Source organism: Pararge aegeria, chromosome 24 (assembly GCF_905163445.1).
Source record: "Pararge aegeria chromosome 24, ilParAegt1.1, whole genome shotgun sequence".
In the NCBI taxonomy this organism is placed as follows: domain Eukaryota; kingdom Metazoa; phylum Arthropoda; class Insecta; order Lepidoptera; family Nymphalidae; genus Pararge; species Pararge aegeria.
Window position 1 is genome coordinate 8,930,694 of NC_053203.1, and position 15,076 is coordinate 8,945,769.

The following is a 15,076-nucleotide window of genomic DNA, read 5'->3' on the forward strand; positions in this document are numbered from 1 at the left end:
ATGACACTACTTCCCAATTGAGAGTTATTATTTGTCCTGTCCTTGTCGCCCTGCGTCCATCAACCTGGGCCTCTTCAGAGCGTAACACAGCATTACAAAAATGCTGCTTGGTGGCAGAAGCCTCGTATAGTAACTACTTCCTTTGAGGAGCTAAAACTAAAAAAAAAATTGGTTGTCTGTAAAGTCGGCTTACTGACGATAGTTGAACGTGACAACGTCGTAAGAAAATACTGATGGAATGGTTGCATTTTTCAAAGAAAATTTTAATTTTATTTCTTTGATAGATATTATCGTTGCTATAAACAATTGACACCACATTCACTTTTCACTGCACTTCATCCTTGCCGAAAACATGTAAATGTATTTTTATAGAAGCTGTCTATTGTATAGAAGCTGTCCACGCGGACGCATCGCTCACTCAAGTAGGAGAGAGACAGATGTCGAACGCGGAGGGCGACTGTGCCCCTTGGTCGCTCGTTCCGCGCTCTCGCTTGCACTTTAAGCCTTGAATGGAACGCCTCATAGCGAGGTAACGCCGCATACGTCATGTTTTTACGTGCGTGAAGCCAGCTCCATCGAATTATAAGACGTTGTCACGTCAAAAATAATAAAGAGTCAGATGAGAAGACAACATACCAAACACAGAGATCATGACAATTCGAAGGGAAAGACGATCTTAATCCAAATTGCAGAATGTTGTACGGATTTCGTAATCCCACGGAAACACGGAAGTGTACCGAAGCGCATAATTATTCAGTAGGTGAACGATGTTAGTAACTTCCATTTGTATAATTAACGTGCGTCACAATATTTCCCAGAGTTCGATTAGCAAAATCAACAACAATACAATAGACAACATTAAAATGTTGAATGTTTGTTCCAGACAATGGATTCAACAGATAATCTATAATGTAATTATAGATATAGTAATAATTATGTACAGTTCGACAGTAACGTTTCGTACGCATCCAACTTCGTACCGGAACGCTAAATTGCTTGGCGGCACGCCAAGCCTCCCACTGGACCAGACCAGAGAAAATTCTGAAAATTCAGAGGAGCCCGGGACCTCTCGCTTGTAAGAAAACAGCGCTCACCATTGCGCCAGGGAGGTTTTCAAGATAGTAGGTATTGGTTAGAGATAAATCCACTTAGCACCAAACTGTAGGAACCTTGATATGAGTATTGCACGCTGTGCTCTCAACCAAAGTTGTATCTTCTCCCACAGCCTTATCAACCGAGCATTGGTGCACAAGTGGTAATAAAACAATAATAATATCCGATGATAGACTAGTGGTTAAGACTTGGGCCTCGCTTTCGAGGTGCCGAGTTCGAATCCCAGCGCGCACCATAACTTAATTTATGTGCATTTTATACTAATAAAATATAATTTGCTTTAAACGGTGAAGGAAAGCATTGTTGGACAACCTGCGTACCTGTGAGTTATCCATAATGTTTTCAAAGGCGTGTGTAGTCCACCAATCCGCAGTTGGCCAGCGTGGTGGAAAGGCCTAAACCCTTCTCATCAGTAGGAGACCCGTGCTCTGCAGTGGGCGGGTAAAGGGTTGATATGATGATGAAGATGAATATTAAACGGGGGTAAACTTCTCCTACTCCCTGTTGCCTTGCTTTGACAGGTGGACACGTTAATTTAATCCCTTATCAGCAGCGCTAGCACGGACGGGAGATAAAAATTATATCTCCTGACAAGAGATATAATTAACCGCCCACCAGCTAAATCCCTGGAACATGGAATAGGAGAAGTTTACCCACGTTTTTAATACACATATATTATTTCCACTTGTGTACAAGTTCTCTGGGAGTTGATAAGGTCTGTTGGAGAAGGTCAATTTTTATTTCCTGCCCATGCTAGCCGTGCAGGAGATATAATCGGGGGATATAATTTTTGTCCCCTGCTTACGATAGCCGTTCAAGGGGGGGTCGTTGGCGATATTTAAAAGTGCGCCCAACAAATCAGCTTGACCTGATTGAGTACAGGCGGAGGTCCTTGAATAATTCAAGTAACAATGGCAGTTCTGAAGTTTAACGAGGGACGCTGCGAATAGTTTGGCAAAGGCCCCCGCGTAGTTCTTGGCAGCGCGGCCGACGCGCGACGCGCCGGCGTAATTGATTAAAACTCCTGACTGCAGCCCGTGGACGATGTTACTGTCACCTACATTCGTCTATGCTAATATTATAAAGAGGAGAGATTTCTTTGTGTGTTTGTTTGTACAGAATAGGCGCTGAAACTACTAGTCAGATGTTAACAAAGTCAAATTAAAAAAAAAATCTAGTATTGGATAGAAGCAGGCGTACCTTTGCGGATATCCATGATTACATGTATGTATGTTATATTATTAAAGCTAAGTACTCATTATAATGAGCATTAAGCTTTATTTGCTATTCTCCGCGAAAAGCAAAACAATCGGTATGGTGTAATTTATAATTTCTTTAATCTTTATACTCTACATAAAACAGATGTTACTCTCCGACAATGAACAATTGTCAAGGAACTTTATGGAGAACTCTCAGGTTATTTCACCTGTGTTATTAAATTGCATACAGCATAAATTAAAAACGTTAGAGGTCTGAAATGTTAGAAGTTTGTTTACCAATAGAAAAATAAACTATCAGGATGTAAAATAAGCTATAATTCATTTTTTTTTTATTGCAACATTGTAACATTTTGTTGGCGTGCCCCGAGAAAATGATTTATGATGCATAAAAATTGTGTACCACCTACAAATTCTGTAAAAAAAATCACTTTGTGTCACATACGATTTACAAGATATAGTTCGCTTTTCAACGGACGAGCGTAACGAATTAGAGCATTTTGCCACCCTGGTACCATGAATGTTGGTTTTTTTCTTCTAATACAAGTTAGCTTTTGACTGCAATCTCAAGTGATTATAACCGATGATGCAGTCTAAAATGGTAGCAGGCTATTAGGAGTGTCTTATAAACCATTCCCCTAATCTATTTCCAAGCGACATCGTACCGGAACTCTTAAATCACTTGGCGATACGCCCATAGAAATTATAAATTCTAAATTGCCCATCCGGTGATCGAACCCGGAACATTCCACTTATAAGACCACAACGTTCACGATTGCTACAGAGAGGTAGTCAAAATAGTTGGCTGTAATAAGAATGGGTAGTAGAGATAAATTCACGATGCACGCCCCGAAAACTCATAATCGCAGTTACAACAGGGCCGTTGGTATGAGATTTTCACGCTTTGCTCGCAACCATAGATTTATTTTCGAGTACCAAATAATGTAACGTCAAAACAAAACCGACCTTATGCTACTAAATTTAAAGTCTTTAATTCAGGAGTCACTACGAGCGAAGTTTTAAAGCAAGCTTAATTTCATAGGTCCATTTAAATCTTGAAGTTGCCGTGTTTTTCTACTCCAAAGTGCAATTAAGGGTGGTGATTATGACAATATTTTAAACTGCTGAGATAAACTAACGACCGAAATCATTAATAAATCTAATCCAACATATTCAGACGACAGATTGAATTTAGTATTGCAATCTCTTTCATTATCCCTAAATCTATCCGTAAATAAGGATAGCACCACTAAATTCAACCTTCCATCTGAGGATTTTGGATTAGATGGATAAATAACTTCATGGCTTAGCATGGCTTGCACGGTATTTTCTTCTACAGTTTTATTATCTCTCCGAGCATGGAGGTAACGTGTGGAAATAACATCTTAACTGGGGTCAACTTCCTACCTATTTCCTGATGCCGTGCTTTGGCAGGTGGACACGTTAGTTATTAGAGATAAATTATTTGGATACTATTTCCACTCGTGCGCCAGTGCCCTGAGAGTTGACAAAGCTGTGGGAGATGATAAATTTCTATGTTTTCCCCGGAGATAAAATTGTCTCCTGGCCATGCTAGCCGCATGCAGGTGTTAGTAAGAAACAGGTAAGTCCCTAACATATTACTATTACATTTTCGAGGGCTTCATAAGGTAGAGATAAGACCCAAAGGCGACCCATAACCATTTATCAAACTTAACAACTAAACTAAAGGATTATTCATGGGACTTTCGCTCGTACATTATAAGGTCAACAATCTCATAGTAGAATACAGATACAGTGTGTATTCGGTGTCATGATACAGCAGACTAAAGTTCCGGAACACTCATTTAGAGTTTACTTTCACAGTATTTTATGCCCATGGACACATGAACTGAGGGGGGGCAGCGAAGGGCAGCTGCTAATCTGACTTGCCGCCCCCTAGGCCAGAAGTGGGTAAACCCAGGTTTTTGTCCCTGATAACTTACACTGAGGGCTATAGCTTAACTTGATATTATGTCAGGATAAAATCATTTTGCGTTAAACTTGACGGCACCAAAATATAGCCTCATCACTTCGTTCAGGGCTTCGTAGAGATTTTACAAGTACACTAGCTGGTGTCCGCGACGTCGTCCGGGTTTATTTTTTGATTTTAAAAATATTTTGGATTAAATCATTAAAAATAGATGTAAAAAAGGAAAATTTTGCATGGACCATCCTTAACACACAGGGCAATGAAAAAAAAGTTTGCATCTTTTACTCAACTCTTTAACTCTACTGAATGCACACACAAAATTTCATAAGGATCTTTCAAACGTTTCGAAGAAGTTTTGCTACGAACACTTCGGCACGAGAATTTTATGAATTATTAGCAATATTCCTTCAGAGCCCAAAACCCAAAGCATGTTCACATCTTGGACAAGTCACATAAAAACAAGAATACTTTGACCGATATTACAGAGAATTATATAAGACTTCTAAAACAGTAACACCAATTAATTCTACGGAATGGTGTTCCCATTCTCAGATATGCGACCTCAAAAGTTCATTAGAGTATGACGATCGCCAGTGATGTCAGATTGACTCTAACCCCCGACCTCTTGGCTAAATGACTCACTTAGTTATAATTAGTTTAGTTATGGGGCCGCGATAAGTAGGTATGTACAAACAATGTCAGACTAGTCATTAGACAGACAGTTATATTGGGTCTGCTTCGCTTCTGGCAAGATTTCCATGATACCTCACTTTTTTGCCATTTTTCTCGTACACAATATGCAAGTGCACGACCGAAATATTCCCTTCAAATGTAACTGATTTTTAAAAAGTTTATATATTTTTAATCGGTGCATTCGTTTTAGTCAACAATATTCTTCATCCAATCATTATTAAAAGCATGTGTGTAATGAGAGTACTCATATATCACAATGGTTCAAGCCCAATGGGAGTCGGTTCCGTGTTATTTTTATATACAACGTATGACGAAATAAAGAAATACTGTTGAAGAGTGCATAAGTATATTTCGTAAGGAATCGCCCTGAAAAAATATTAAATCAAAAGAAGCAAATTTATTTTTCCAAACAACCTAATTCAAAACATTCTTAGTGTTCACTTATGACAACCCTATTGAAGATGAAATACCGATACGTGCATAGTACCTACGCTACGCGACTCGTACCTACAGTGACAGGAATCACTTGATTTACTATTGTATGTGATTTTAGGGCTGTATCTGATTTCTTTAGAAAATATTACGGCAATGGTTTACTCAAAAACTATTAGCGTTTCGGCTTCACAGATAAGTCTCAGAAGTAGTAAATAAGTAGTAAATATGTACCTCTAAAGCATCTGAAGTAATATTTCGGTTTACATTGACATGTTGTATATATTGTTAAATAACTACCTATTACCCGCTGTTTCGGTTTTTTAAAACTCCTTCGGGTTTCTCCTATTCGGGTAAGAGTGTCATTCATAAGGAAGGAGTGTGGTTATTATAACAATGGGAGTAGTATAGTAGGACATTATTTTTTTTAAAAAGTTTAGCGAGTTATTCCAGATGAACTTTTGACTGCTCCTGATTTTAGCGGTGTTGAAAGATACCTAATTTGTCCCGGCGTTACAAGTATCGTGAGACTTCAGACGGCCCCCCACGCATTCCGGGTGAGGTCACCGCATTGAGGGTTACCTGTTTTCGGTCAGGTTCTTGTTGATCCAGAGATCAGATTACTGTCGAAATTTATCTCTTCCTCCTGGCAAATCGGACGAAATAATAAAAGAATCCTTTGGAATCAGGAGCAATTAATAAAAAAGTGCAGGTGTAATTTCAATAGCATGCATTGTCGTTAACGGAAAGATATCCATCTTTTCACTACGTTAAAATTACAACTATCGCGAACTTGGCCACCACGCAAACAGGATGACGTCACCACATTGAGGGTCACCAGTTTTCTATTATATTTAAGTTAGTGTTGAAGATAATGCAAAAAAAATGCTATAAATTAGTTATGAGAAACTGGCAATAACTCTATTTGAGAATTGCCGAACGATTTGAGGACCCTTTGAAGAAAGAACACAAGTGCCAGAATGTAACTCAACAGATCGCGGTTAATTAACGCACGCAACTGTACCAAAGTTTATTCGGTGTCACATTTGGTATTGATAGCAACTGTGACAGCAATTTTACAAATGGACGTCCTCCCACTAAAGTTCACCAAGGTTTTCTTATTAATTAAGTAGGTAAGCTAATGTTGAGAAGAATGGAATAGTCTCATTTATCTAGGAATCAAAATCTTCTCAAAATATAGGTTCTTTCGGGCAACGTAGCTGAAATATTCCATGATATTCCATAGACAAAAGCAGTAGCCTATAGTGCAAGATTGTCATTGAACAGGGAGTTTTGCGATTACCGCAAGGCCACCTACGAGAGCTATCTTGTAACGGTGTTGCCATTAACGCAAGGCTAGATAGCAGTCACGCAAAACGGATAACTTCACTGCACCAGATGCCAGTGCCTTATGTTAAGGATAGTGGCAAAGTGTCATTTGTTTGGGATTCGATGTTCTCCAGATGTGCCTCATTCTTCGGACAAAGTTGTTATACATATAACTGCTAGACAATGATGAGGTCTAGACAATGAATATTTGCTCTAAATGTAGCTGATAGTTCTAACATTTGACGGAAGACAAAAAATGGCGTCCTAGAATAGGGAGTTTTGTGATAACTGCAATGCCACCTATGAGAGGTATCTTGTCACGGCGTTACAAGTAACGCGAGCCTGGCCGTCACGCATGCCAGGTGACGTCACCGCACCGAGGGTCACCAGTTTTCTATAAGTGTTGTGATGTGACGCACGCGCCGGTGACGACGCGAATGTTGTCGCGCTCGCTTTTTAAATTGTATTTATAGTTTCCTGACCACACTTCCCGGTTTTGACGGGCAATTCCGCTGTTTCCTAAAATGTTCCCAGACTTTTGGAAGGCAATAAGGAATGACGAATTTGAAGGTAGATCAGGATCACGAGCAGTCACCGAAAGTTTATAGATTGACCCTACAAATTGATTACTAAATAAACTGCTTAGCAGTCTCATACTGCATAAAATACCATAGAATTCTTCTTTCTTTTTCTTATTATTTCTATAGACTTCTCATTCACATTTCATTCCCTATTATTCAGGCCAGGGAAACTCCAAATCAAGTCAATTATGCCGAACAAATGCAATTTATCCACCTAGTTCTTTGTTACCTAATCGCACATTACATTTATCATGTCCCAAGTAACGCATTCTTTTTGCGCGTCCGATGCAGTTAGCACGTGCATGACGTCATTCTTAGTAGTTTATTGTCATGTATGAATGTCCCGCTATGAGCTGGTGCGAATGTTGTCACGATACCTACACCTCACCCCCCTTGATATGAACTGATCGCGTAATTAATAGCATCTGGATCGTCGTCACGGCGCGGCAGGGTAACGGCCGTCTAGTCGCCATATTTCTGTCGAAATCGTCGCATGTATCCTCCCCACTTCCCCTCTCCTGGTACTTGGAGCGCCGTGCCAAAATGTTAGCAGTGTCATTACAGAATTGAATCCTGCGGTTTATATACCTGATGTTACTTAATAATTTGATGTAGTCATATCAACGCATTACGGACCAACTACAGGGCACGTATCTTCTTCCGCAATGAGGAGGGTTTAGGCCGTAGTCCACCACAGTGCCTAGTAGCGTATTGATGGACTTCACACGCCTTCGATAACATTATGGAAAACTCTCAGGCATGCAGATTTCCTCAGAATATTTTCACCATTAAAGCAAGTTATACATTTTAATCGCTTAAAACACATGGCAACACACCGTACATGGTTCGTAAATCACGCGACATAGCACAGTTGATGATATGAAAATTAAACTTAATTTGCGGTACTCCACGAAAAGGTGAAGATGAAGAGAGGAAGAGAATTTTTATGGTGTATATTATAATTTCTCCAATTTTTATACTCCACACCAAACAGGTGTTCTAAAAAAACTCTTCGGCAATGTACCCTACGCACGATTTGCTCCGTCAGATTCTTCTGCTTTTCGCGGAGTATAAAGTATTAAGTTTAATTTTCATAATATATATTAATGGAATTCCGCAATGTAACGCCTGCTTATTTCCAATATCAATACAAACGATCTATGTCTACTGGTAAATTCTTCAAGTCTTGTATGGATTATTGCATGCATGTTATTAAAACTAAATTCTCTGCATTTTCTTTGAGCTTTTTATGAGATCTTAATGGACTATATTAAGTCATTAAGATTGATAGTTCGTCAGTTAAGATTACAATGCTAGGACTAATGTTATATAATTGAGTCTATTTAGTACAACAGGTGGGATTAAAAATATGCGCTTTCGCTTTGGGTGACTCTTTTTATCATAGAATAATTTAAAAAAAAGGGTTAACGGGTGAAACACAATAGCAATTTCTTGCTCTATGCCCGTCTACATGATGTAAATTTCGTCATTTCGTCAAGATCGGTGCAGTGGTCATGCCAAACATTTGTAACAAACAAACACATTCATTTGTGATATTAGTATAAATTATATTTAGCTTAAACATTAAATAGATAACAAACACCTATCACTTATCACACCTCTATAACACATGCAATAGGTATAATCTTTGACACAGTTACTGATATTATACGTGCATTACGTAAATATGTAGATAAGTGCATAAGCAGTCTATATTTTAAAGCTCATGTTTTATTACCTACTATAGTACCAGTGGCGTGAAAAGAATTTTTGGCCAGGGTATGCATAAAGAAGGAAGATGCCATAAAATGAAAAAATCCTTTACATTTATGAGTGATACAAAATTTTAGGGTAGTAGCTTTTGTGCATATATGAAGTACACGCCACTGTATATTACTATTTTATATAAACAGTTAGCCTAACTATTCGAATTTTATTCGATAGATGGGTTTTTGTACTTAGCAAATTTTCTTATATCAAAGTATCAGAAGTGGGATGCACCATATTAAATTTGATTTGGTAACCAATTGTTAAAGTCTAGATGCTGATAAACTATAGTAGGTAAGCTTAGCACCATATCTTCGTTACAATGACTAATTAAATGCCAAATCAGTGCACATAGTTAGCCCGCCAACCTATAATTGAGCTGTGTTGTGTAAGCTTTGCTTATGTACCTCTGTACTAGTACCAAAGGAGCTTAGTGGAAAGATATAATATAGATTAGATTCTGATGTACCCAACTAATTAATCGTATTTTAAAATCATTGCAAACTTGCAAATCTTAGCAAAAAAAATTATAATTAGAAAAAGAGGTTTGTAGGAAAATAAAAAATACATAAAGCTTAAACATGAAAACAACAGTCCCAATCTAGCAATGGGTCATAAAACAATATTCCGCTAACATTGCTTTTACAGCAATAAAAGGAGTCATAGCTTTTTCCAAATGGAGGAACGCCAATTTTAGGCTCTTGAACCATTTATGTATAAAATGGGGAAGATTTATGACCAAGAATGAATAGTTAATTGTAGCCACAAATCCAACATCCATATTACATATTGGCAGGCTGCCAAATGCTATGTAGCTTTGCCTACAATATAGTGGGGTTCTGAAGAATGTTACGAAGCTCTAGACTGCAGTTACATGTTTTTTTTAAACAATCATTATCATTCTCAGCCTCGACCTTTGTTCTGCTACAGCAGTGGTAAGCAAAAGTGGGAGGTTCTGGGTATAATCACCGACAGGCAATTAGGTAGTTTAAAATTTTTGAATTGTCTCTGGTCTGGTGTGACAGCTAGTTAGCTAGTTACCAGCGGACCAACAAAGTTGTGCCACTAAGCTATTTAGCATTCCAGTGGCATACTGCATAGAAACTAATCATGGGTACACGTGATATTATATATAACTGACAAACCACTACAACAATGAGGCATTCAAATTGGAGCATTTTGTTGAATAAGTTAGCATGATACTCATCTATTTTAGGTTAAGGCAATCACATATACTTAAGTACATAGGTTTGCTTCAATAGTTAATTAGTTTATGACCTCTTTAACACAACAATGTGAGCTATGGACATAAAGAATGTGCTGTCCCAGGTTTAATATGTTAAATTATAATTTATAAATGCTAGTCTAGTGGGAGGCTTCAACTAGTTACCATTGTCACGGGGAACATTATGAAAAGGTTGGCAATGCTTGTTGAGCTGTTAATTAATTTGAGTGCTATGCGTACAATCCAACTTTCTTTTACTTTTCATTCATAGCTGTTAGTGATAATTTAAAGCTATTAAGCACATTCATAGGAAATATCAATTAAGACATAGTGAGATGGTAATAACGAAAAGAATAGCCAGCTAAGTTTGTGGTTGTGCCATATTTGAAATTTTCATAGCTTTTGTTTTAAGATTATGAATGCATTTATCCCATAATCCTCTATAATGTGGAAATTGAGGTACATGTCAAAGTGCCTTCTCTATAAAGCTGATTTAAATAAAAAGAGTTTGATTTTATCAGTTTAAATTATGGCATTGCAGCATGATTTTATCAGTTTAAATTATGAGCAGCACCATACTGGTCTATAATCAATGCTGCAAAGTCTGTCTCCTATGTGACGTAGGCCTTTGCTCAGCAGGGCGGTTCAATTTAAAAAGGAGGAGGATGATGTACGAAGCTGTACAACGAAGCAATTTTGCAATCTGTTATAATGCTGTAACAGATTAAGGCTTTGGGCCTAACAATACCCATGTATCACATTTTACGTCTAAGATGCTGGCTTTAAGTAAGGTAAAATAACCATAATTATCGATCTGTACATAGATCTAGGGAATTTATGTAACATAAGTAAATAATTCACTGCAGCAATTTCTTTAAATGTATGTGGATTTACAGTGCCTTCCCACACCTCTTCTGCATCTGTACAATGCTCAAAAAATGTTCATTCAAAATTTCCAATTTCTATTTTGAACCTCCAGTCAGGATGATACCTTTTAGTTTTAAAATTCTTTATGACTCCTTAATAGTATCATAACTATGTATATAATTGTACCATGGTATAGTCGACATGCACAATTGCACAATGCACAGCTCTCATTCTTCCACACACTGAAAATCCCACTTCTATTACTCTGCTTCTTCAGCAAATGGGAACACTGTGTGGTGGGCATACATCACTCGCACCATGCTATAACATTAATTGTAAATATTACCTACATCTCTACATTGGTCATGTAAAAACAAAACTTACTGAAATTTTATTACTTAAGTATTTTATTACACAAAATATCTGGAAGTCAAAACTGAAATTAATTAAGTAATTTTGTAGTTGGATGTAGATACCTACATTTTGCCTATAATGTAGGCTATGACATTTCAATAATACATTCGATGATATTTTGCACAGCAATTATGTAATTAGTTCATTATTACTTATTACACTCATGGTAATAGCTTATTACCACACATTTAGCATATAGGTATGTGTTACACATATCTTGTATTACATTCATCCATATAGCTTCAGATCTCTTAAGGTATACTATCATTAATTCAGAAGTTCAAATGCGCACAAAATGATTTCATTATTTTTTTAGTATCACAAATGTCTTACATCATAATATAAGCTTTATTCTGATAACTTCCAAAGTGTTTGGTGTAAATGTATTATTTTTATAACTTTATGAATTATGACTGTTAAGTAACTTAAGGATTTTTGCAAAACTTTCAAAATTTGGAACACAAATCTATAAAGTAGAAATAAATATAATGGCTCTGATTAAAATTTCTGAGATACAAAAAAAATTAAGTTGATTGTTTAAAAATAGGTTTATCCGGCTAACATGACGAATATTTTATAACCTTTATTAAACAAGCTTTCAATCCCCATATTAACTCATTTGCCACCAGGTTATGGTGTCTATAGAAAATAGCATCATGCTTTCAGAGGCAAGATGGTGGACCACGCAAATATCTTTACTTACGGCTGGCACTGAGAACTTATTGGCAGAAAAAGCCCAGATCGAAAATAAAACTCAGAATATCATGATCCGTAGTCGAACATGCTACTAGACTTAAGGAAGTAATAATGAGTAGAAGATGTGCAATAATAATACGTCGTCCGCAAAGCCGGTTTGTCTACAGTCTAGCTAACGCTAATGTTCGCGTATTTATTTTTACCCGTTACGTATGCACAGCTGTCTCGAACATCGTGCCCGGCCAGCACGGGATAACACGATTACTCCACCAAACCCGAATACTCCCTTTATATAACTAAAAATATCAACATTTAGCATCTACGGAACCTATAGCTATATTTGGAACAAGTTTTCCAGACGAGAGAACTTGTACGCCCTAAATAGCACACCAATACAAGTACAGCTCCAAATGTTCAGTAAAATCTCTATAGAAAACGCAAACTAAATCTGTATTCTTTACCTTCGTAGTTTCCAGCAGCAAGCCGCACGTAGTTATACAGAATTCCCAGCAAAAAAAAACACAAAAATCCTTCACTACACTCGGCGAGAGTTCGCAACGCGTGCAATCACTCAATTCACAAACGCCAACGATTTATTCACCAAATGACTAGTCGCACACAAACGGTTTGAACAGAAAATACACAGATTACACCAAACTAAAATCTATGCTTTCCACAAAATACCTTGATGGATCAGAAACGAAAAACGCGCCAACTGTCAAACTAAAAAACTACAAGCACCAACGCGCCGCGCGTCCACGCGGTCCGAGTCCGCTTTTTTGACTGGCGGTGGCGGGGCCGGGCGTACCGTACCGTACACGTTCCTTCACTACACGAAATTCAACGTCCGTTCGTCACCACACATCCGACTATAATCCGGCCGCTATGTACATAATTTTGTCGCAATTTACTTTTCATTTATATAATAAAACAGCAGCAATTCCCTTATCGCATAATTGACAAAATATTTTACTAACGTTGACGTTATCTATACTCAGTGCGACAAAATGAGATAACCGCTCGAACGTGAACACAGACGATAAAGTAATACGATCACGTTAAAAAGAACGCGGTCCAGTATGAAAGAGCGTATAGACGAACGGTCATTTGTATTTGTACGGCATAGACGATTGCCATTTGCCAGACGCGCATGCGTCAGTCGAACCGCTCGTACCTACGACGTCAGTGAATGACAAGTCCTGCGCTTGTATTAGCCGATCGATTTTAAAAGAAGTGTGGTATCTTGAGCCAAGCAGCGCTGTGACGGCTCTTAGAATTAGCACAGTAACCATAAAGTGCACTGCGCATGCGGGAAGCTTGCCGTTTCCCAACCGTTTACATAAAAAGTTTTTCCTAAATTAGGTAGGCGAGTTTAGTAACCTATAAAAACCGGCTAAGACCGAGTTGGACTTGCCCACGTAGGTTTCCGTACCAGTGTGCACTACAAAACACAACATTTGATAGTCCCTATTAGAAGATTAGAAAAGACATATTAAATGACTTTACGAGATACAGCCCGCGGATAGACAGGCGGAAATATTGAAAGACGGACAGCCGAGACTTACCCTTTTAGTAAATAATAAACGAACAGTTACCTATTATTAAAATGAAACAGGCAATTATTATTGAGAGTAAGTTGATATACTTATTCAACTTTCGTCTTGCATTTTTCGATGGATGCTTTGCATACAAACAACTTTAAAAGTATATAAAATAAGTATTTTTTTTGCATTTCTCTTCATATACAGATTTTACCACTGAGAAGACGCCATTTCTTTAAATCTAAACCAGCTTTGAAGAAATGGCTCTCACGAAATTCATTTTATTCAGTCAAGGAATTTCTGCACAAAATAGTTGACTAGATAGATATACCTAATTACCTTTACTGACATTATACTTAATATTACGCTTATTAATTTACCTCAATATTTAGACGTCGGCTATGGGAACGATAAAATATGCGTGAAACACAAAATGATAACATCTATATATGTGTGTTTAGTACCTACCATATTTTTTCCCAATAAAGAATTTGAATTTGAATTTAGGCGGTACATAATATATTATCGGTCAGCCTGCCGTAATATTTTACTTACAATCTGGCAACATGAGATAAGGGGGTGTTCATAAAATACGTGAGATTTTTAAGGGGGGGAGGTGGTCGAGTCAAATCTCATCTAATCTTACGTTGGAATTTTTTTTCTGATTTAAATAAATAAAAAATTATACTATTTTGGTCTATCTAGATTGTACATGCTTAAGAGTTAATTTTAAATGCAATCCTAATACGATTAAGATCATTCACTAATTCGTTCATGAGAAAATAATTTCATTCATTCTTCGACGTTACACATCTACTGATCCATATGTTTTTTTCTTTTTACAATAACAATACAACGCGTTTACGTAAGAAACCCACATTTTGAAAAATCTCACGTGAGATTGGGGGATGGGAGAGGGGGTTGAATAAAATCTCACGACATATCACCAGGGGGTAAGGGAGGGACAGAAAATTAAAAAAAACACCTCACGTAATTTATGGACGCCCCCTAAATTGAACAAGCAAATTCAATGGTAGTATATACATATATTATACCTATTTAAGTGTTAAAAATGGGACTGTGCCATTCTCATTTATAAGTAATAAAATAGAAATTTAAAATAAAAAAGACCGATTTTCAAAATAATGCGCATTAATTCTACTAGTCAAAACCTTTTATTTGACACCCTTATTGAGAAAGTTACGACCAAAAAATGTATTAAGCTATTTTTGAAAATTGTCATAGCGTAT

At 37.3% G+C, this 15,076-nt stretch overlaps 1 protein-coding gene across 7 annotated transcripts in view; it reads right to left on the reverse strand.

The window, feature by feature from the left end:
- Nucleotides 1-15,076, reverse strand: part of LOC120634427 (plasma membrane calcium-transporting ATPase 3) — a 281,705-nt gene that overhangs the window by 188,531 nt on the left and 78,098 nt on the right. Inside the window, exon 1 of one of the 7 annotated variants that reach the window (XM_039904953.1) lies at nt 12,747-13,271. The exons of the other annotated variants lie outside the window; for them this stretch is intronic. The gene's annotated coding sequence lies outside the window, so the exon portion shown is untranslated. Of the gene's footprint in view, nt 1-12,746; nt 13,272-15,076 lie in introns of those variants that run through there. 7 annotated transcript variants of the gene reach the window in all.